Here is a 23355-nt window from a genome sequence, read left to right on the forward strand (position 1 = left end):
TGTGCTCACATGTGTAGCAATTAAAACTCAGGGTAAAAGCCTCATGACTGTCTCCTACTAATCAGCCATGTCTCAGCGTCGCCTATAGCAAAAGTCGACAGTTTTGTGGGTGCACCACGATGGGTCCGCGGCTATGGCGTTCTGCTGCTGGACACGGGTTCGAGTCCCGGCGGCGGCGGCCGCATTTCGATGGGGTCCGAACTCCAAAATGCTCGTGTACCGTTTTTTGGGCGAACGTTTAAGAAGCTGTGGTCGAAATCAAACCATAACCTTCCCTTTCATACAGCGTTTCCCATAGCCAGTGAGTGGCTTAGGGACGTTAAACTCTTATTAAAGCGAAGCTTTATGTGTCTAGGCGAAATCACCTGTGCACACAAAACTTGTACATTGCTGTACAATTGGCTCGAGCGTCGTCGTCTTCTTCCGCAGCTGGCTCATTGGCGCCTCTCGGGTTGCGATCGTGCTCGTGCTCGGCACGCGCTCGTGCCACTGCTCCCGAGTTTGTCGTCGTCGTCTTCTTCCACAGCTGGCTGCGTTGCTGCTCATCATTACAGCGTAGAAGTTCACTTCTCTTCTGTCGTCGTAATGGGGAGGCCACGTTTACGGGGGTATGAGCCATTCATTGTCTTACGTAACGGACAGATTTAATTTTGAAGCAAACTAATATCGAAGAATCGCAAGCGGCAATGGCGGGCGAATGCTGTTAACCACCCGCCGAGCAAACTCGAGACATCGAACGCAAGCGACAACGGCGGACTGCGGGCATACCGTCAGTGGCGTCGTTCTCTCCATCGCAGCCGAACGTTTGTGTAAACTCATAATTGAGAAATACTTTAATGAACCCTCGGGATTAACCCAGTGATAAACACTGGGGCCGCACGTTTCAGCTTCGCTGGTTAACCATCTTCACGGAGTGTAAGGGCCGACGAAGTTTTATTATTTTTAAAGCGAACTTTTATTTATTAATTTTTTTTGCCTGCCACCCCGGATCTGTTATGGGTCTGTCACTGACCACGTTCTCGCCAAGTTATTTGATTTATACCACGCTTCAGTCGTGGCAGCTAGTGATTTGAGACGATTGAAACGCGCAAATGCGTCTGCTAAAAGCGCTCATGTAAGTTGTCTCGACTCGTGAACGTACACTGAAGAATCACAGCGCAACAATAAGTTAAGAGTTAACAGTAAGTTTTACTCAGGTGACTTAGGTAACATTTGTGTGTAACGACACCTGGTGGACACAAAAGAAACGATTGCACTCCGCGGAATATTTTAATGGCGCATGATTACTTATATTTACCATACTTATGCGTTCGTGGAAAGAGCATTGTGAGAAGATTGAGGTTTTCAAACGCTAGCTGCCTCAGCGAACGACTGGAGAAGCTGGCGTTCTCTCGCGTGTTAAGCAAATTGTTGCGATGCAACGTGACGAACGTGCCGCGAGCGCCTTAAAGTACTAGCTTACACGAGGGAGGTAAGGTTGTAATCGGTAAAGCATAGCGGTGTGGCCTCAGCGGGACCTTCATGCAAATCCCACCATCAGACACGTAACATCTTATAGGAGAGACCCCAAGCGCGCCTATTTTCAGTCATATCGGTCACGTGCCACTGTCCTTGGGCAGAAGCCGAGCGCCTGTGCCTCAACATGATCGCGAAACGACGCCGTCGAAAATACGCACTATGCGCTATTAAAAGATGTTTTCTCCACTCGCTATACGCTTCCCGAAGGCGCTGCTGCTTGCATGCGTGCGATGTTTCTGCGCTGGCTGCCTTAGACCGCAAGTGGGAGTTTGATTTTTAGCCGCTATATGCTGTTGTGCCTGCTACACTCGAGTTGCGCGCACCTCAAATATTTTCTCTTAAATTTTGTAACCCTGTATTTCTTCTACTGCGCTGGACAGTGTCTGCAAAGCTTTTGAGTCAATTAACTAGGACAGCCGACCTATTGGAAGCATGCTGGGTTAGTACTACCAGTGTGTTCATTCATAACTGTCGTGAAGATTTGCTAACGCGCACGGTAGTATCAAAGAGTTTTTATACTGGCTCTGTTTGGAAGGAAGTAATTTATTTACGCGCAGTAAAAGACTCTAACCTTCAACATAGTCGCCTTGCACAGCAATACAGCTCTCCCAGCGTACCTGCCACTTTGCGAATGTGTCTTGGAAGTCTCCTTTCCGGCACGTGCCGAAAATCTCTGCGATTCGCGCTTTTTATTTCAGCGATTGTGCCAAAACGGCACACTTTGAGCTGGGCTTTTAATTTTGGGAAGAGAGCGAAATAAGCGGGAGCCAAACCGGGCAATTGGGGTGAATGTTGGAGAGAAGCCATATATTGTTTCCGTCGAGAAACTCGCATGTGACAGGGTGCATTCATCCAGGTACTCGTACGCCCCAGATAGGGCTGTTACTGACAACTTAGGACACCCTAAGTTGTCAGTAAAACTCGCTTTGGATGGTCCGGCCATTCGAGACAAATTACTGATGCACAATATAGCAAGTGCTGTAAAAGACGATGAACATGCACTATTTTCCACTGCGTCAACTGCTGCTTCGTCTCAGCGTCGTACCAGTACACCTGTTTTGTCCCTAGCGATGATCCTCGACCTGAAAGAGCGGTTATGCGCCAGGATTGGCTCCCGCTTATTTCGCTTTCCTTCCAAAATTAAAAACCCAGCTCAAAGGTCATCGTTTTGACATGATTGTTCAAATCAAGCGTGAATCTCAGAAGGTGATCGATTTGTTTCGGAAAAATTTCCAGAACATATTCGTAAAGTGAAAGGAACGCTGGGAGCGCGATATTGCTATGCAACAGTACTATATCAAAGGTGGCAGTGCTCGAATGCACATAAATAAATTACTTTCCTCAAAACTGCCACTCTAAAAACTTTTTGATACCACCTCGTAAAGTTTCAGAAAAGGAAATGCCTCAGTTATATGCCTACTTACATTTCGCGTCGTTACGAAGGCGTCCGCTGCCAGCTATAGGTACTCGATGGTAATGTGGCAACAATGACTACTTGATTGAACGCTTACTGGGTTCCATTATCGTCGTTTTACCTAAAGTAGCGCTGCATTCATTGTGTAATGCCTTTGGGCCGTACAACAACAACAACGACGATAAACGAACGATGTAAAGGTGCCTGAATAAATTTCTCCCATAACTACTTCTTTTCTGTCATTGTTGCAGGGCTCGTTCAACCTTTGGTCGGCGTTTTTTGCTTGATTATCTTTTGTTGCTTTACACAGCAGACGCTGTTGTCTGCTCTTCATGGCTGAAGCATATGGGGACTGCATCCTGTATTCAGACTCATTTAGGTGCTTATTGCGATTGCATTTAGGTGTGGTGTTCTAGCTCGCTCGTTTATTTCCTTTTGGTTATTGAAGTGTTACTTTTCCATTTTTGCGTATTAGCCATGAATCATTAGTATAGCCAGCGCTAAATTAGCCTACCCTGCAATTTTACCATCACAGGATATAGAACAAGAACGGAAATACGTAGGTAATATATGAGAGACGCGGCAGTAGTTGGTTTTAACAACCCAGGGTTCTTTAAATGGACGAACATTCATAACCAAGCACGCGGCAGGAAAACGAAGAAAGGTTTCAGGGTCGCAGCGCCCTTGGCTCAAGTGCTGAAGGCGTGGTACGAGCTTCATCCCACGAACCAAGCACTGACGACGGTGCGGTCGCTGCCAAGTCAAGCTTCCGCTCGTTTCCTCTATTGTTCACTCATGCGAGTCCTGTTTTTTTATTCTTCCGTATCTCTCACAGCCAGACGGAGGAAGATCGTTCGCGTGACCTTGTTCGGACCGTCGGAAGAAGCTTATCGACCGAAACTCTGGCAGCAACAGCGAGAACAACAAAGAAACGACAAGAAAACGCGGATGAGGCCCAAGAAGGGAGTTGTTCAGAACGATGCCTGCTGAGCGTACTTTGAGTCGAAACGCACTTCCATCTCGGGACATATATGCAGCGCAAGCCGCCCCAGCGGTCCGACAGAGAAACATTTCGTTCCATTTACCTCATCACGGCACCGAAACGAGTGCTGGCCGCCGGCAGCGCAGGGGCCATATCAATGTATACAGCGAGCCGACCGCAGTCCCAGTGAAGAAGGGATGGGGGGGTTTGGTTGGGCTTCTTAGGGGGCGACGTGCCTTCGGACGCTGCGGGGTCCAATTCCAGCTGAGCTTCCGGAAGAACGAAAGACACCCAGGGTTGCGTGCGTCTGTGCAGTGAGGGGAGGGTGTGTGCAAGGAGGAGGACACAGGGGACGCGTTCGCACTGGGCCGTTTCTCTGAGGCACGGCTTGAGGAGGCGTCGCCATAGCAACCGTGGACACTGGTCCGGAGTCTGCACTGCCATCAAGGCAACGACGCCCGAGGAAAAAGCCGATGGAGCGAATCAACGGTGCCGGCGTCGTCAGCCGTTCCGCTCCGCCGGGAAAGCTCTCCCAGATGGCCGAGCTCCGCCGAGAAAGAAAATACGTCCCGCTCAATTCTTGCGTTTCTCCTTTTCTATGCTTGCTTTCTTTTCTAAGTTTTTCGTTTTCCCCCACTCATTCCCCCCTTTCTCTACGCGGTTCGCCCGCTACTTTCGGCGCAACCGCACGGCTGCTCCGGAGCTAATTCGCGGATCGGGAAGAGACGGTGCTCTCTCGCCGCTGCGTGTTAATAGCGGGGCTGCGCAGTACGGATGCGCGCTGAGCTCCGTTCTTCCTCTCTCGGGAAGCGCGCCCTCCCGGGCCTCTTTCTTATTCTCCTTGTGCGAGACTTGGGCGTTGTTAATTTTTTAACTTCCGTTGTGCATACTATATTCCGAGTTTTGCAAGTCTGAGCAACATGCGCGGCCGCCCTTAAAGCCATGGTGCCCGAATGAATAAGCAAACACGAAAATGGCAAAGCCCGTCCTTGGGGATACGTAATGCCAAGTGCCCGTGCACCGCCATCAAGAATGCGTCCTCTTTGGAAGCAGTTACTCGGTTGTGACTACGGTAACGATCATTTCCGATATACGACTATGTGCTTCCATGCGTTGCCATCAAAGACGGCAGAAGAAAGCTTGGGGGGCAAACATAGGTTCACAGATTAATGGTGCTACAAAAAGAACCTTGCGTCATATTGGTTAACGTTCCGCTGATGCTCGCAGAATGCGATCTGTACCGCTTTCAAATACTTCTGCTCGATTAACTTTATCAATTGCTCTCATTTCGCAATGAAAGCAAATATGCATGCAAATATATCGTTTTCGCTATGTCACCTGATCTAGCTAACGCAGGTGTCGTAAATGTTAGTAAAGAAGGGTTTTGTAAGTGCATTACTCACGAGCTAGCTACGGTCTTAAATGACTGCAGTAAAGGAGCCAAATATTAGGGCTTGTGTACGAGAAATATTTCGCTTTACATTCCGTCTTTTACGTACATTGGTGTTCAGTCTACATGTTCGCTTTCTTTCTCGTATATATATATATCTATATATATAGATATATATATATAAACGAGAAAGAACGGTACATGTACACTCAACAACACACACACACACACACACACACACACACATATATATATATATATATATATATATATATATATATAGTGTGTGTGTGTGTGTGTGTGTGTGTGTGTGTGTTTGTTTATTGTGTGTGTTACGAGTAAGGACCAGGCATAAAGCTACTCGTATACACATGAGGCGACAACAACCGTAGTTTAAAGACAAGATAAATACAAACAAGAGAAGTGCGTACATACAAAACAAGATCTTTGCCTATGCCTGCGCCCTGTTGTCAGACTAAACGCCGCTCTCAACAGCCGTGTCACATCAGAGAGAGCTTTGCGCCGATCCTAACTCTCTTGCATGCGTAATCACGCGAACGACAATTAAAATTTGGAGTCGGATATCTCGGAGCACAGACACGCTAGAAGAATTCTTCCACCTCATACTGTGTAGAAACACGACTGCCCCTAACTTTTGAATACAAACATACACACTTACTACAGTCAATAAAAAGTTGATTATTCAATTTTAGTTCATTCGGCTGCTGACAGCGATAATTATCATCTCACTTTGTGTCTCCCTCCCTAGCCACATAACTTATTTGCACAGGTGGTCTTCGCGTGCCTCCCAGTGTCTAATTTTAAGAAAACCATAAAGCTTAATTTTGAACACCTGTATATACACTGTATAGAATGAAGAGAACGACAAGAGGTGTATGTGTGAATTTGTGGCACGCTGGGCGGTCAATGTAATTATTTTGACTGCAACCACTGCCGAGCAAAGGGCAGGACCTTCGCTGTGGAGTTTTAAAGCGAATGGCTTCGTTGGCTGTTTTTGTGAGGGTCGGACTTTCACCGCCGATACAAAGAACGAGTTCTCTCGTGCGCAACCGGCGAGTAGCGCCGGTGATGCGTCGCGTTTCTCCGCCGGCTACGCCGCGGGACGCGTTCGTCGCCAAGTCTACTGCGTGCCTGTGGTCACGATGCGCTGATTGGTATTTTTTTTTCAGAGCGCAGCTCTTAGGCGCCCGTAGCTGCGGCGAGCGTCGGCGTCGCCGTCGTATCGTAACCGAGCGAACGAGCACAGCGAAGGATGGGAGGGAATGTGGAGCGCAACCGGAGATGAATAGACAGTTTTATTGTTTAGCGTGGTTACCGGAATAGCGGATCGAAATGCGCATGCGCAGAACGCTAAACGACCTATACCGTATCAGGACTTGTTGCTGGGCTAGTTGGTTCATCTTATTCCGTAGTGTTTAGACGCAACCATACCGTTTATCGTGCGCACGCTATTTCTCAGAGTTTAACGTTACCGTGTTACCCTGTCAAGCGGGCAAGTTAAGTGCACTTACGAGAGTGTCACTCGGTTTAAGTGCACTTTGCACAATCTAAAGGTCGCAAGTGGAGTGTCACTCGCTGCAGAGTGTACTCCGGTCGAAGTGCGTTCACGGAACGCACTTTGCTGGCCGAGTGCGTAGCCTGTCGCCAGCGGTGTCAATGGTATAAAATGTAATGCATAAAAAAAGGACACGGAAGTTCATTTTAGTGGTTGAACAGCTCTTGCACACAAATAATAGCCTAAGACGCGTTCATATTCTTTCGAGCAGGATCAAATGCCGCCTCGTCGCACGCGCGCTATGGTCGTTCTGGATTGGCTAGGCATTTTTCTTGCCGGCATTGACTTGCTACACTCTTAAATGAAAAATATTTCGTTTTTTGTTGAAAAAATATAGATTAGGTTTGTTTTAATTAATAATACAACGTAAGACAATCACTTTTTAGAAGTACTTTTCTTTTTAATCGACGTTTTCACAAAACGCGCTCGTAGTCTGTCGCCATTTTTTTTTCCTGCGAGTGCACTCTGTTTTCCCGTTTAGAACCGCGTAGCCTAAAGTGTTACTCAAAGTCCCGAGTGCACTACCTGTAAGTGCACTTAACTTGCCCGCTTGACAGGGGTTTAGACAGTTTTAGTTTAGCGTTAGCGTAATAGCGGGGTTACGGGAAATAGCGTTACCGTTCCGCAAACGAACTTTGCAGAAGCAAAGTTCGTTTGGGGGAACGGTAACGCTATTTCCCTTAACCCGCTACTACGCTAACGTTAAACAAAACTGTCTAATGACGGCGATAGCGAAGATACCGCGAGGAGAAAGCGGAGGAGGAGGGTATGGTGAAAGCGTGAGAAGAAAAAGCGTAGTGCCGCGCAAGATGGACTCTGCGGAGACGATGGCTACGAGATGGCGCCAGAATAGCGCGCGTTGTCTGTTCACCAAAGCGCTGCACGAGTGGAGGTCTGTCTGCGGTGGCTGCTGTGAATCGCGCCCACGCGTCACCCACGCGCTGCCTCTCGCGATCTCCCGATATGCGAGGAAGTCGCGCCGCACGAGACAGATTGTCCGCGTCAGCCAATATATCGCGAAATGAGAACACGTATAGAGCTGCGGTCAAATTTCGCATTAAGGAGTATCGTAGCCGTCGGTAAATTTTTTTTCGGGCGTTGTTGATACGAATAACAACATTCTTGGTATTGTCAGACCAGTTTTTCATTCCGGCAGTATAGCTATCTACTTATCCAACCAAAACTAGGGTGGATCCGAAGATAACGCAGTCTGAAAATGTGGACCGTTCGCGTGGGTATCTGCCACTGGGCATGTGACGCCCTTCGATGAACTTATTTGAGGCCAACTTGGGGTCACTGGCTTATGTGCCAAGGGTGTGCGTGCGGACTCCACGTCCGGCGCCGCCAGAATTCTCAGTGTGTCCAGGGCAAGCGCGAGAGAGGAGCCAGGCTGCTGTGTGCACGCCTCATATACATGACGCGTTCCGGCTATTCTTCGCACACCTGAATAGTCATCGTATTCGTCGGAATTTTTTTCCATCTTTCTTTTAATTTTTGCTTGCGTGTCTTCCCGTCGTACTTAATTACATTTACCCCCTTACACCAGCACAGGGTAGCCAGCCGGTCTACATAGGCGCTAACCTCCCTGTCTTTTCGCTCCTTTCTTCCTCTCCTACTTGCTGGTCCACCACAGCTTCGCTTAGGCCCACTCGACAGTGTGCGGAGTCTGCATTATATTGAAGCGGATGGTCGTCGGAAGAGTACTGGCATCCCCGGAGCAAACGAGCGGAGGAGAAAGCGCACGTGTGCAGCTGTTGTCATGCCTCCGTCGTCCAGCGCAGTTGTGACAAGAATGTCGTCAAGCGCCCCTTGGTTACGCCGCCGTCATCATCTCCGTCCTCATCACACCGTCGACGTAGTCGTTGTCACGCTGTCGCGCCGTCTACCAAAACGTGACGACGATAATTTTGTGCGTCATCGTCTAACTCCTCGACTGCAGCAGTATGCTTCGGAAGTATTGATAGTGTTTACATTAATGTTTGTAATCCGCATAGCTATTCGCTTACTCGGATCATGATGGTTTTCTGCAAAAGTTTTTGTCTCTCGCATTCATTTTTTTAATGAGTATTATAGTGTGACGGGACGATGATGACGACGCGAAAGGGTTGAAAGTGCGCGGAAAGTGGAGCGGGTGCGTTGTATAATATATACTACACCCCGGTGCAAAGTGCCTTATGATGTTTCGCTTTGTGCGGCCGTATCGAGTGAGAAACTTCAGATGAGCTGCGCGCATCAGTGAAAACCTGGGGCAACCAGCCGAACATTTTGTGGTGATGCAGAACTGCTGCTTGCGCATCCGTGGGGCGGCAGTAATGGAGAGGCAAGGCGGGGAACGAAATGCAAAGCTGTAGAGGTCTCTCACGCGCGTATAATGATTTCGGGCTTAGAAATACAGAGCATGAAGACTGGCGCGAAATTACCTTTGCAAACCTGTAAGAAATTTTTAAAATACATGTTTAACCACGGAAGAACACCAGTGCGCTTTCGTTAGCTCTTTTTCCTTCGTTTTACAAACCGGCTTTTGAGCAAACAGTTCAGACGGACGCAGTAGCTTTAGCTCACATCTGGCGTTTGGGCTGAATAGACATTCGCCCGGACTAAGCTGCTATACCGAAACCGTTTCTAAGAGGATTAGGCCAGAGAGCTGACTCGGCTGGTACCTCATTAAAACGCCATCTCGCATTCTGAAGAATGGAGAGTGAGCCTGCCGGATGCAAGTGGAAGGCGCGCCTTCATTTTTCCTTAAACTCCTTGCCCATGCCCGGAGTAAATCACGACGCTCCGCAGTTTCGGAGGCGTTTCAATCCGCTTCTCTGGCATAATTTTCTCTCTAGCCGAGTGAGAACAATGTCGGCCATTGCTATTGATGAACGCTAACCTTTCGATGCCTTTAAATCTTCGAGCTGCACCCTTCATATTAATCTCCATAGTCGGCAAAGTAATTAACATATGTAGACGATAAATGAAGGTTCAGCTATAGTAGACCACTAAGAAAGTTTAGAAACACACCGAAACAGAAGCAGATCACGCAGGATAAACAAATGAGTTCGAAAGTGGCGAGACTCTGTAGATGAGGCTCCGCTGATCTCCCTCCTCCCTATATGTCTATCTTGTCTTGCTTGCGAAGGAAAACCATCCTTGAGGTTGGTTCAGCATCTCGAATATTTCTATATGCATGTCACTGTCTCGTGCTGACAGTAAGCAAAAAAGGAGTCAGCGAATGGGGTGAAGAGTTTGTATCAGCCTACGCGTAATCACCAACTACGAGCTATAGCACCAGTGCATCACGAAAAGCATAAAAATACCGCACATATGCAAAGCGTTGCTTTGCAATGCAAGCGAACAACAAAGAAAGACTAGTCACTGCCTTTCTTTCTTTCTTTTTTTTCTCTGGCGCGAACCTTTCGGCCCGTGTAAGAGCAAGCATTCTTGCACCGTTCGTTGCGCCTGACATACCACCCGAAAATCGCGAACCGACGGGCGCGAACTGCTGCTATATACGATGGCAGGAAGCGGAGGAAACGGCCGGTAAATAAAGAAGAAGAAGAAAAAAAAGATAAAGAAGAAAGAATGGCGAAGGGAACAACGTGAAGAAACTCCGGGAGCGCTGTCACCGTTTTCGTCGGTTGTTGTTTCAAAGCTGCGTTATGAAAAATAATAATGCTCGCAGCGCGGTGCGGCGCTCGCGCCGAGTTTCTTTTCGTCGCCCCAGCGAGCGCTGCGTTCAACCAACCACTCCCGCGCAGTTCAGCCCAACATCGCCACTCCTGTGCCCTTTTCCGCTCCCCGAGCTCTGAACCTAGAGCGCCCGCGGGTGCACCGTGTAATAATAACAAACGCGGCTCGCTGTCCGCCGCCAAAATTTCGTGGGCAGCGCGTCACGGTTTTTACCGTTTTCCCGAGCAAAGTTAGGAGGAGCGCATGGAAGCGCGCGCTCGGCCCCTTCGCTGTTTAACTTCGTTGTTTACAGTATTACGTCGCTTCTCCGCTCGACATTGCGACTTCGGAATGAAGAAATGACAAAGGAAAACGACATGCAGTCACAGATGGAAGGGTAATAGATGGGAAAGGATTCCCCGTTCGCGGCGGAGCCAAACCGAGCGTGAGCCAAAAGGAAACGGCAGAACGCAGTAGCGCTGGCTTTATTTATTTTCCCCGATTTGTGTCGCCGGTCGCCCTTTGTTCCTCCGCCAACACCAAGATTATTCGGCGCCGCCGCTTGTTTTCGGTCCCGGCGGTGACGGGGGGAAATGGGGAGGCGAGTTTCGCCTCATTTCGGAAACGGCGTTGCGCACACACGCATAGTACAGCGGCGCACAGAAGCGCACGCGTTCTCCTGAGTTGTATTTTGCGGCGGGAAAGCGGGAAAAGAAAGACAATTTTCATCCAAGCTGAGCAATAGCTAGAACCACGGCGAACAGGATTCAACAGCACCAAGAGCACTATCTCTGGGAGCGCGGTGCAGGGTGGCAGCCGCAGGTATACGAAAACTGCGCGCGCATGCATTGACACACAGGTCGTTAAGCTCGGGAAGACTAAAAAGTTGTTACTAAAGATAGGAGGGGCCTCTGATTTCAACTGCATGGCGGTTGAAGGGTCGTGGTCATCATGCTTTCGTCCTTGTTGGATGGGTGTCCATCCCGACGCGTACAGCTGGCGAAGGATGAAGCTTGCACATATGGAGAGGGAGGAGACTTGGTAGGCATCCGCGATAGTCTGATAGCTGCAAGAAAAGCACGCAGCTATTGAAGGAGTACTCTCGTTGTATATGGCATGTGGTATCTAGCAGCTTCGGCTGGTGCCACACAACACCGACAACCGACTTGCTGCACTCGCTACGACAACCGGATGGTCGTTGGATTGATGGATGTAGGATACAGCCATGGGAGTGGTATAATTGGAGGGTGGAGACGTGTGCGTGCAAAGTGAGAAGTAATATGAGACGGGGAGTCTTCTAATTCAGCGCATTAAGGCTGTGCAGTCGTGTTGCCTGCGGTCGAAGTAGCTAGGAAACCAGGTGTGTTATTTTTTGCATGTTTTGTATTCCAGATTGCAGAACAAGGTGCGCGGAATTATTACTGCTGTCATAACGTTGTAACGCATGCGAAAACTTATTCGTAGGTAAGGGCCAGGTTTCAACTTTAGACTGCCTGAGTTGCTCATTCCAGCGCTCGCGACCACCGCTTCAGGTGGGAATGAAGTTTGCTTTGACATTGAAAGATAGACCGCATCTCAGCGCTGTCGTTGAGCACGCGTTGTGCAGATGGCAGTGTGGAAATTAGCGCTTGTTGCACCGTCACAGCGTGCTGTGAGAATGCGTCGATACCAGTAATTACATCTGCGGTCTGAGCGCAAAAAATGCAGAAAACAATTTAATAACTGTAAAAAAAATGCAAACCCGCATGCTCAGTCAACGTCATTAAAACTAATTCCCATGCGTAATGACGTCGCAAAAGAACGCCGCGAATGTCTCAGCCAATCATAGCTTCGAGCCGTGCTGTCGCGGAAAGCTGGCTATAGTTGTTCTAAAATGACAACTTCTGGCATACCTACAACCAATCTCTTTGCTCCATGTCATTTGTCGCGTCTGATTGTGCACGTCAGGCGAGCAAACATGAATCTAAAGGAAGCGTATTTGTGAAGTACGTTCCCAACATTCTCAGGGGCTATCTGTCTGGAAAACTCAAACGTGGAAGGAAACGACCTATAAGTGGGTCTTCCTTTTCTCAGAAAACGGAACAGAAGAAAACGAAATAACGACAAAGAACCGCTGAAGGAAACAACTCAAGTCTCTGGCGACACACTCTTAAGTGGCTTTGTGTAAACACCTCCTTTCTTTCTAAAATGTTATTCGAATTGCGCTTGAAAAAGAAGTTCTACTTGCTAGTGGGCCTGTACTGCGCCTGACTGTGTGCAAACTAAGTTTCGTGAGAGGGACGGACGTTCCAATCAGGATGTGTCCCATGATGATTGGAGATGGCGAGATAGAGAAAACAAGAAAGCGGGTGCTTGGCGATATAAAAGAACGGCAGCCAATTTTGCAAGGGCGTTCGTTCAGCTGCTGTTCCGTGGCCTCACGATTTTTTCAGCAAGTGCGGCGAAACCTTACTACAGGCACGCAGAGACTAGCTTACTAGTTCCACATCCGAGTATATTAAAAATTGTAGCAGATACGACAGCTGAGGCCCTTAGCTTTTACATGTCAATTGTATGTCTTGCTGACTCGCCACGCCGCTCGCTGTCTAAGACAGGTCCCACATTGGGTAGACTTACGCTAATCCGCACGCGCTGCATTTTGTCTAGGCGAGGATGGCAGAAACATTGGACTAAGGAGGAAATGAAGGAGAAACCCCAAGCAGGAACGATTAAAAAAATGCTGATAAACGCGATCAAACACTGGTGGTGATACAGATAGGGGCTCTCGCCTCGACCATAGCGCGACTATGTATGCTACGCGTAATCTACAGTCGAAAGTGCGAGGAAATTTCGGAAAATAAAAACAAGTTACACAAGATGTCCAGGTTTGAAGAGGGCAAAAAAAAAAAAAAAAACTCGATTTTCTGCAAGTGCCAGCCGCGTGATGTTTTGCCGGACTGCCACTGTGCGAACATTTTCTTTCCCCCATTTTCTTTTTTTTTTTCCTCTCAACACCCGGAAATGCGCAGAATAATAGGCTATTTCGCACGCCCATATTTCTTCCATACCGACGTGCAGATATATGGAAGCGTGCCCTCTGCGACGAAATGGCGCCAGGAAAAAAATCGAATAGGTGTCAACAGATAAATCATCGACCTGTTCCCGCATCGCGCTGTTTCACCGCTTCGCGACGTTTTGGAGAGGGAGACCTGGCAAAGAGGCGGGAACGTCAGCATTCTTCCTCCTGCTACATCTCCTCTTTCCGTTTGAAACACCAAGAACTCTCGGAACCGTGATGAAATATCTGGCGCAGTACGGGTTTCGTTGTTACGCAGCGGTCCCGTAAAAGCGTTATAAAGGTGTGCTGAGCACTGAGTTGCGGAGAAGCCGGACACTAGTAGTGCGGCGCAAACCTTATTACAGGCCGCAGAGACTAACTTACTAGTTCCACATACGAGTATTTAAAAAATTGTAGTAGCTACGACAGCTGAGGCGCTTAGCTTTTACATGTGAATTGTATGTATGTATGTATGTATGTATGTATGTATGTATGTATGTATGTATGTATGTATGTATGTATGTATGTATGTATGTATGTATGTATGTATGTATGTATGTATGTATGTAGTGTGCGTGTGTGTGTATGTATGTGTGCGTGTGTGTGTGTGTATGTATGTATGTGTGTGTGTATGTATGTGTGTGTGTGTGTGCGTGTAGTGTGTGTGTGTGTGTGTGTGTGTATGTATGTATGTATGTATGTATGTATGTTATGTATGTATGTATGTATGTATGATGTATGTATGTATGTATGTATGTATGTATGTATGTATGTATGTATGTATGTATGTATGTATGTTATGTATGTATGTATGTATGTATGTATGTCGTATGTATGTATGTATGTATGTATGTGCGTGCGTGCGTGTCGTGTGCGTTTATTTTTGCTCGTCATTCGTCAGTGGGAGATGAAGAAACGCTGCTGCCCATACACCCGCACAGATTCGGGAAAGACGACGCCAGAAGCCATCACGCCACGCTTTCGGTTGGACTTTTATCAGCAGCAGCGCGTCATTGGCGAAAGAATGAACACGATAAACGTTGGTTCTCTCTTGCCGGCGTCCCCATCCATGTTACATCCCTCCCGTCTAACGTAACAGACAGGCACTACAGGTTTTCTTTTATCTAGGTGAGTCTATTACACCCAATTTAACAGATTTCAAGAAAGCTCGTATGTTTTATTTTTTGAACTTACATCCCAGGAACACACGAAAGCAGTAATGCAGAGCATTAAAATACGAAGTAAAAAAAAAAAAAAAAAAGGAAAGGCTCAAATCGAGCGCAGGGGTCACCAAAGTTATGTCGTCTACTAGTTCACACTTCCAGAAGCTCGAAGTGTACTGTGCCAGTCGCTGACACAGTGGAATAAAAGAAGAAAACGAGCAAGGCACCAAACAGACACGGAAGAGGGAAAGTGCTAAAAGGATGAGAGCGAGCCGCTCTTTGCCATCGGTCGGATGTTCATTCGCTTCCACGGCCACTTGCTTTCTTCGTCTTCTTCTCCTGTCGTCTTCTCCCTTCGTGACTGTTATTGGCTGGCGAAGTGAACCGCGCACTCAGCCGGCGAGAGTCATCGCGGGATTCCGTCCAACCCATCAGGCCTCTCGGGATGGCAAGACGGCGTCGGACTGCGGAGGGGACGGGTCCCGCGTATACGGCGGTGCAAGACTCTTCTCCGAGGAGCTGACTCGAGAAAGCGCGTCGCTCGGGCTGAAAATGGACCGGCTTCATTAAGGCCTACAAGAAAACCTCGTTAGGCGACGCTTTTCGATAGGAGACCTCCGTCTTCTGCGGTGAAGGAGGACGTTGAGGCTTCTCTGTAAACGCGAAAAAATTCCCGACTCCGCGCGAAGAGAAATTCGCCCCCCTTTCTCACTTTCTTTCTGTCTTCTTTCTCTTCTTCCTGCTTATCAAGGGGAGTGCTGACCATCTCTCCTTTTACATCGCATCCTTCCGCTTATAATACCACACAGCAGAATCCTCAGGCGTCCGATGCCACAGCTTCTTGTTCTGGATTAAATAGACTCTCATGGGCGTGATCATTGCGATTATTTTTCGTTCACGGTGCATGTTTATTAATGCAAAGTTAAATACAACCGAGTTAACGGGAACGTGCAATAACACGTCTACTGCGATAAGCAAATTAAATCTCCAATCTCCACTATAGTGACCCTGCTATCATTGCGACTTCGCCTGCCACCTGGACTCTCCCGTCGCGAAAACAACTTTACTGTGTCGCGTGTGGCTGGGCGTTGCCTTTACAAATTCCTATTCATTCCTAATAAGAATGGCCAACAGTGGGGCGTGCAATTTGTGCGGGTGCGATGAGACTCTAGAGCACCTCGTGTCATCGCCTATCCTTTGACGCTCAACGACGTACTCTACAAGCTCAATTCAGCCTATTAGATAAAAGAGTGCTCTAAGAGGAAAGATCCTGGGACCATGGCCTATGCAATCTAGCATGCGAAAGGCGACAAAAACGCTTCTGCACTTCTTGTAGGCGACTGGGACTGTATTCCCTGCGACTGACTCTGTGAATGACTGGCTCTTTATATTTGTTCTTCTCGCCTCCTCCTTATCTATTCTTCCCCTTTCCCCCTCCCCAAGCGCCGGGTAGCCAACCGGGCACGTCCTGGTTAACCTCCCTACCTTTCCCTTCTCGTTCTCTCTCTCTCTCTGGTGGTAGTCTAAGTCCAACGCGACATTGGACGGTAACTTTACTCGGCTGCTTAAGAATACCTCGAGTGCTTCCGGTTGCCTTCCACAAGATAAAATGCGCAAACATAACTTCCTTTTAGCCGCAGTTTTGAAGATCGCATCAGTTCTGTAGGTGAGGGACAGGATATGCAGTGTAATGTGCCGCCCTTGCTGAGTACACGCTGCTGGTGTGATGATGTCATTTGATGCTCTCAAATGATAGCCGTCTAACTTTGCTGGCGTTGGTGAAAATTCAAAAAAGCCCAACAGGAAAAAATCAAAGTGTCGTAATGCTTGCTTCCTTACACAGTGACCTTTGCGTGGATATCAGATAACTATCTTTTTTGTCTGTGTATAATAATAGCATACGATAAATTGACCGACGATTACGATGCTCCCTAATGCGAAATTTGAGCGCAGCTGTACGTCATTTCATTTCGCGATATATTGGCTGGCGCGGACATCTATCGCGTGCAGCACGTTGCAAACGAAGCGAGAGAAGTATGGCGCGACGGCCTCGCTAATCGGGAGATCGCGAGAGGAAGCGCGTGGGTGACTCGCGAGCGCGATTCACAGCAGCCGCCGCAGACCTCCGCTCATGCAGCGCTTTGATTCCATACAGACGACGCGCACTACTTTGGCGCCATCTCGTAGCCATCGCCGCAAAGCCCCCCCGTGCGTGGCACTTACCTTCTTTGTTCTCACTCTTTCGCCATACCCTCCTCCGCTTTCCGCCTCGTGGTTCGCGCAACTCTCCTCCTCGCCCTCTCTTCGCTCTCGCTGCTTTTTTTCATCCCCCCTCGGCTCCGCGTTCACACTCATCTTTCGCCTGGCTCGTTCGCTAGGTTACGCCGACGTCCGCCGCAGGAACGGCCGCCTAAGACCTTCGCTCTAAAAACAAACAGCGGAGGTGCACAATATTGGCTGCCGGACAAACCTTTTCAAGAGCTTCCTGGGACATTTATGTACGAACTCGAATCCTCATTGCTTTCTTTGCAGCACTAGGTCGGAAAATACTCCATTAATGATTTTGCCTCTAATCAAAATTCGAATGTTATAACCAATCCGATGGCACTGCTACAAATTCCGCAAACGTGAAGTCAAAGCCCTCTCGTAGCATAGTATAAAATTCGGGCAGAATTTAGCTGTCAAAATATGCGATAGCGTTCTTATAAGTTTGAGACTTGTATATTTTGGTATAGGTACAATGACGTCAGATCCAATGCACATATTGAATCTTAGTGAAGCGAAGGTTTCGTGATCCGGTGTTTAAATGCTATAAAACGGTTCATCTTCTGCACCACATTTTGCAGCATAGCGATTACTGGGCTCAACAAAGCATGACAGTGGCCCAGTTTACTGTGGCACTACATCCAGGAAAGGCCCACATTTTCTGTTATACGGATACCTACAGAATTGGTGATGTTTGATTTTAAAGGGACACTAAAGAGAAACCGGAAGTGGAGCTTAAATGTTAGACTATCCCTTCACGATCACAGCCATACCATTCTTACTGCCAACAAATGTTTAATAAGCGAGAAAATAGCGAGAAACTGAAGGATAGGTGCTGACGCCCCTTCGAAATTCCCGCACTACACGTTCATGACGTCGGAGATTACAAATGCAGGCCGGTCGCGATTCGTCGAGAGCGATTTATCGCTGTTAATAAAGCGCAAAATGAAATACACTTTAAACGTACATAAACAGCATTTGCCAACTTTTTAAACCGTTTCAAGCGAGGAAGTACAAGTTTAGCACAAAATTGAATAAATAAGAAAAAATGGCATGGCGATACATGCGGCCGTGATAGTTTCGTAGTTTCGTTTTTGGTCAATGCATCGTTGCGCGCGCCTGTTCCGCTCTACGGTGTTTGGTTGCATGTTGCATGGCTCGAAAAACGGTGACTTCGCGGGAAACAGCCAGAAAATGCCTCGTGTGTGTAGTGTTGAGGGCTGTATAAATGGCCCAAGGCGCTTGCTCAGGGGCAGCGGCAGTGTTGACTCGATTGTTCCTTTCATGTGGTGTCGCGCGGAGAGCCCAGCTCCCCGGCGTTCGCAATGGTTCAGTGCTCTCCAATGATTAAAACGGCAAAACAGCCAGAGAAACCGATGGTGGTGCTCTCTGCATTTCTCGCCCTCGGATTATGTGTATAATCTTGCCATCGGAAAGTATCTTGGCGTGCCCCAGAGGCCAGTCCTTTCTCGAGCAGCTGTTCCTCAATGCGGCCTTCATCAAACACCCCTACAGCACCCCTGCGGGCAACAAACTGGCGGCTCGGCGAGTGCTGAATGTCATTAAATAAAGCCACGAAATAACCATACCGAGTACGTGCGCAACTTTCTACGCTTGTTCTGTCGGGAACATCGTCGCCTGGCGGACCGGACCGCTTCGCCTTCCGTCGACGAAAACGAAGGCTCTGCTTTCGCCGGCGCGGCCTGCGGCTCACCGCCATCGCACGCGGAAAACACCTACCGCTCGAGCACGGAGGATCATTTCGCGCTCCGTTTCACTGATTATCGCTGAAATGCAGTCCTGCTTCCCTGGAGAGCTCTTCGTTGCAAGGTTCAGCGGCATTAACGGTATCCATCGCGGCGAACGCAAACGCAGTGACCATGCATGCAGCCATGATGCATCCAGTGCCTCGGCCGTTTACGCAAGCGGTGACGTATCATGGCGCATTCTGATTCGCTGAGAGCAATGAAATCTGTGACGACACTGCTTCAGCGCCAAATATGGGGTGAGGGAAATTGAGGAAGAGATATCTGGTCTTGGTTTACGAATTTCTCCGCTAATAACTCATATGTTTGCACCCAACAAAAACTGCATGCATTCCTGAAGGTCCCTCTTTTATTCCAGCTGAACTTCCTGTTTCTCTTTAGTGTCCCTTTAATGCTGTCCCATTAAAAGAAGGAACCGCATGTCATACTAAGTAGCTCATTTATATGGAGCACGAAGAGCTAAATTATTACCAAACGTAAATTCTAGTGCACGAGAACGCACATCGCAAATTCGGCAGCGTTAAGCCGCCTGGGAGGGACAGTGTACCATTAGTTTCCAACTAAACGTGGAAAGAGTACGTTGAGCTCGAGTTGAATAGCAACGTAAGAAAACCAGAGCCCGCATTTACAAAAGCGTTTGTTTGCAAGAATGGTTCGGAAGAACCGGAAGCTGCCAAAGCGAACGAGATGATAGCGAAGGCACCGGCCAGTGACTAACAGCGAAAGGCTTTGCGAATTCTCCAGTCCCAAGAGCGTCGTGCCTTATCGCGTCAAAGGAAGCACCGGAGTGCAGTGGTATGGAGCCGGGATCTTCCCACGCTGATCCCACTTTGCCCAGCGCTCACGCCCGGCAGCAGCAACCCGCAACAGAGCGCGCAGGGACGGATCCGCCACGCCTTGCTATCTCTGCGAGGCAACCGGGGCTGCATGCATGCGATGCCACCGTCAGAGAATCAAGAGCGCTGGATCAAGCAAAGGAAGAGAGAGGAGCTTGGACGCGCGCTTTCATACCTCCAGCGTCGATGGCAGAAGAAAGAGATGAAAAAAAAAGTAATGCGAACAGGGACCGTGAGCTGAGCGGAGGAATCGGAAAGCAGCGGTGCTCGCATCGGGCGCGCGGCTCCCAATTATACGCCAGAGCGCACGGTAAAAGGGGGAGGCCGTAACGCGTGCTGCGGCTGGAGATGAGGGTAGCGTACCTTCCTCGGCGCCCCCTTCCGAAGAACGGTGATTCGTAACGTATACGCGCAGGAGTACGCGCAGTACTTCGCGGCAAAAACAGCGTTCCAGGAGGGTGGTCTGTGCACCGCCACCGACAGGGCGGCGAGCCGACGCGGCTCTTGATGCTGATGCTGTGCACTGCAGGGACACCGGCACACCGCGCCGTTTTATTTCTTTCTCTCGCAGAAGTTATTCCGAGCAGCGCGCCATTTGCTCAAAAGTGCGTTGTTTTTCATTTCCTGTGACCTCTTGGAATTACCTTCGTAAGCGCATTATCGAAAAAAAATTGTTTTTTTTTCGATTCTAAGGCGGAACGTCAAATGAGTTCTTTCTATTTTATATAAATGATTTTTGTTCTGGTTGTTGTTGTTTTTGTTGTCATCGTCGTCGGTGCTTATATTGCGATGTGTTTGTTGTGGGACGAGTTCGCCTCCTCCCGGTTCCAAAGACTAAATCAATTCACCGACGTCTTCTGCGACAATTCATTTTCTGCCTCCTTTTTCTGAATACACGCGACGGCTTTACTACTTACCACTGAGTGAAACTCTCAGACAGCGGCCTTACTACGGCAACTTACTTAAGTCAAGGCACCGTCACGTTCATCATAACGTTTCAGCTGTTGTTGCTTTGTGGCTATGGTGTTGGGCTGCTAAGCACGAGATCGCGGCATCAAATCTCGGCCATAGCGGCCGCATTCCGATGGGGGCGAAATGCGAGAACACCCGCGTACTTAGATTTAGGTGCACGTTAAAGAAACCGAGGGGGTCCCAGTTAGCTAATACTTCCATAAATGATAAACGATTTGTGTTTATGTGTGTTCTTGCATGTCTGTAGGTTAGTTTGCCTGCGGTGTGCAATATGCACCGGTTCAGGAAAAGTATTCATATAGGAATATACAAACGTTACCTAGCTAGCTATTGGCGCCAATATTATAATTATGGAGAGAAGAGGTCTTTATATGATATTTCTATGAATGTCTTAATTTATATAAACTAAAAAAGTGCACCACAGAATACGTGCGAAATTTCTCCAGTGCTGCTAAACGTATTAGCGCATCCATGGTGTCAGGCTGTCAGTTACCATTTATTCTAAATCCGAAGCGTTTAAGAGCAGCAAGGATGAAAACTAGGATTGGTTGACAGATGTCGCTTCTCCGTGGCGTTCTTAATTTTTTTTTTTCGTTGTGCACGGGGACGGCCGGCCGGCGCAGAATTCCCTGTCAACGCCAGAGAACTCTGCGCCGTCCCCAAGCGCTGGTCGAGCGACGCCATTCGATCGCAGAGAACACGGTGCCTGCCCTCGCTGTGTGCGGTACGCCCTCAGTGTCGTTGTCGGCGACAACCGCTCGGGTCGCCTCGCGTGCTCCGCAAGAACCTTGCGGTCCCTCCGCGATGTTACCGTTGGCGACCGCCAGCTGAAATTCCTGTGTAAAGCTCAGATGCGTTTGTCAAGGTACTTATTTCGAGGTCACAGGGTAGTGGAGTGTTATTCCTAACGTTCTTTTATTTTTCATTCAAGGCCCATGCGCTTCAGCGGCAGCGGGACGTTGCCCCTGTCGTTTTGGTTTTCGAGTTGCTGCCGCGTTGCTACGAAGAGCCCAGCATATGCTGCATTCACGGCCGCTCAGCAACGACGCCGGCTGAATCAAAGGCTCAAGCCATGAGGATTCTGAATTTAAAAAAAAAAGTTGACAGTAACTTTAGCATACGCTAAAGAGGATGAAGGCGAAAGGCTGCGCACTCACGATGCATTCACTAAATTACTTGACATTCTCATTCGAATGCGTTGTCAATCCCTGGTACTTGTTTTCTCCCACCAAAAGTCGCGCGTTCGAGTGCCTTAATTAACTCTAGCTTAATTAGCTGTGCCTTAATTAACTTCGCCTTAATTAACACCAAAGGTCGTGGGTTCGATTCTCACCAATGGTATAGTCATCTTCGAGAGATTTGGCGTTCCGCTACATCGAACGCGTCGAAGTAGACGGACGAAAGCGTTTTGTGGCACAGCCATAGAACCGCGGTCAGCTGGAACCGCATGCTGGGTTTGTCGCGTACAAGAACGCCACGCGGCAGCCATGGTGTAGGATGCAGCGGCAAGAGCCCGCGCCGTCACCCCGTCGAGTGGAAGTAAGGATGCGTTGGGGGGGGCTGGGAATGGAACCCCTCGCGCGAACTGACGAGGAAGTGTGGCGGAGAGCGGCGAAACGTCTGTGCCCGGTGGGTTCTGCCGCCCGTGATGGGTAAAGTGATGATGATGATGGGTAAAGTGATGATGATGATGATGATGATGATGATGATGATGATGATGATGATGTATTGGCATCCCCTTGGAAACGGGGCGGGGGTAAATAGTCACCTAGTTTGCTTGATCTAATCAGGTATGCTATACATGCTTTCCATTCTAGCATTTTTGTACACATCTTGGGCGAAGTGATGCTGATGATGATGTCACCCATACGTCACTGATTACGCCACAGTTTTCTTAGCCAATCAGTGTTTCCAGCCTTGCTGCCCCAAAACGCTTGTATTTACTGTTGTAAATCATCCTTCCCTATGCATGTTCATATGATCGTATGCAGCATGTACAGACGATCGTACGCCGAAAATACTCCAGTAAAATCATCGCTGTAACACGCATACATGTATTAGAATTGAAATGATGAATTAGTTTTGCTACTTAGAGTGCATAACACAAAACGTGTGCACAAACAATTTCGTTCTTTTAGCCCAAAGGAAAGTCTACATGCTGGAACCACGTTGCCACTTTGTTTTCTCCCGTTCTTCCCGAAAGCGTCAATTAGTCGCATTCCCCGCTTTTTTTATGACTCCAGCGAGAACAGCCCACTCGTCGTTGTTGCTGCGCGGCACTTAGTAAACCATGTGTTGGTGAAACCCAAGATCACACCCCATGCCCTCCCCCCCCCCCCCCCCCCCCCCTTCTCAAACACACATACACATAGCCGAAAGCACGCATGCGTACCAGCACACATATATATGGACAGTAGCATGCGAGCGAAATAAGCGAAGAGGGCTTTCCCCCTGAAAGAGTTTTAGTGCGGAGAAGCCGACATTGACGACCCACTAAGAGGTGACCCCTTGCATACATGGACCTACGCGTGCATACAAGAACTGCTATTGAGGCGCGTCATCCCTTGTACCCCATACGGGTTCTAATAAGATGATCAGAATGCCCTTATAACATTATTATTATTATTATTATTATTATTATTATTATTATTATTATTATTATTATTATTATTATTATTATTATTATTATTATTATTATTATTATTATTTGGCATCCTGTTTGAAACGGGCCGGCGACAAATAGTCACCTGTACCTGGCTGAGTTAATCAGGTATGCTAT

At 48.3% G+C, this 23355-nt stretch overlaps 1 protein-coding gene and 1 non-coding gene across 3 annotated transcripts in view; both read right to left on the minus strand.

The window, feature by feature from the left end:
• The window catches only part of LOC119459005 (uncharacterized), a 141479-nt gene that overhangs the window by 37543 nt on the left and 80581 nt on the right, over positions 1 to 23355 (minus strand). The window lies entirely within an intron of this gene.
• Positions 15402 to 15522, minus strand: LOC119437963 (U6atac minor spliceosomal RNA). The gene has a single exon (XR_005189596.1). It is a non-coding gene; the product is annotated as a U6atac minor spliceosomal RNA (small nuclear RNA).

The sequence above is a fragment of the Dermacentor silvarum genome, chromosome 1 (assembly GCF_013339745.2).
Source record: "Dermacentor silvarum isolate Dsil-2018 chromosome 1, BIME_Dsil_1.4, whole genome shotgun sequence".
NCBI lineage: Eukaryota > Metazoa > Arthropoda > Arachnida > Ixodida > Ixodidae > Dermacentor > Dermacentor silvarum.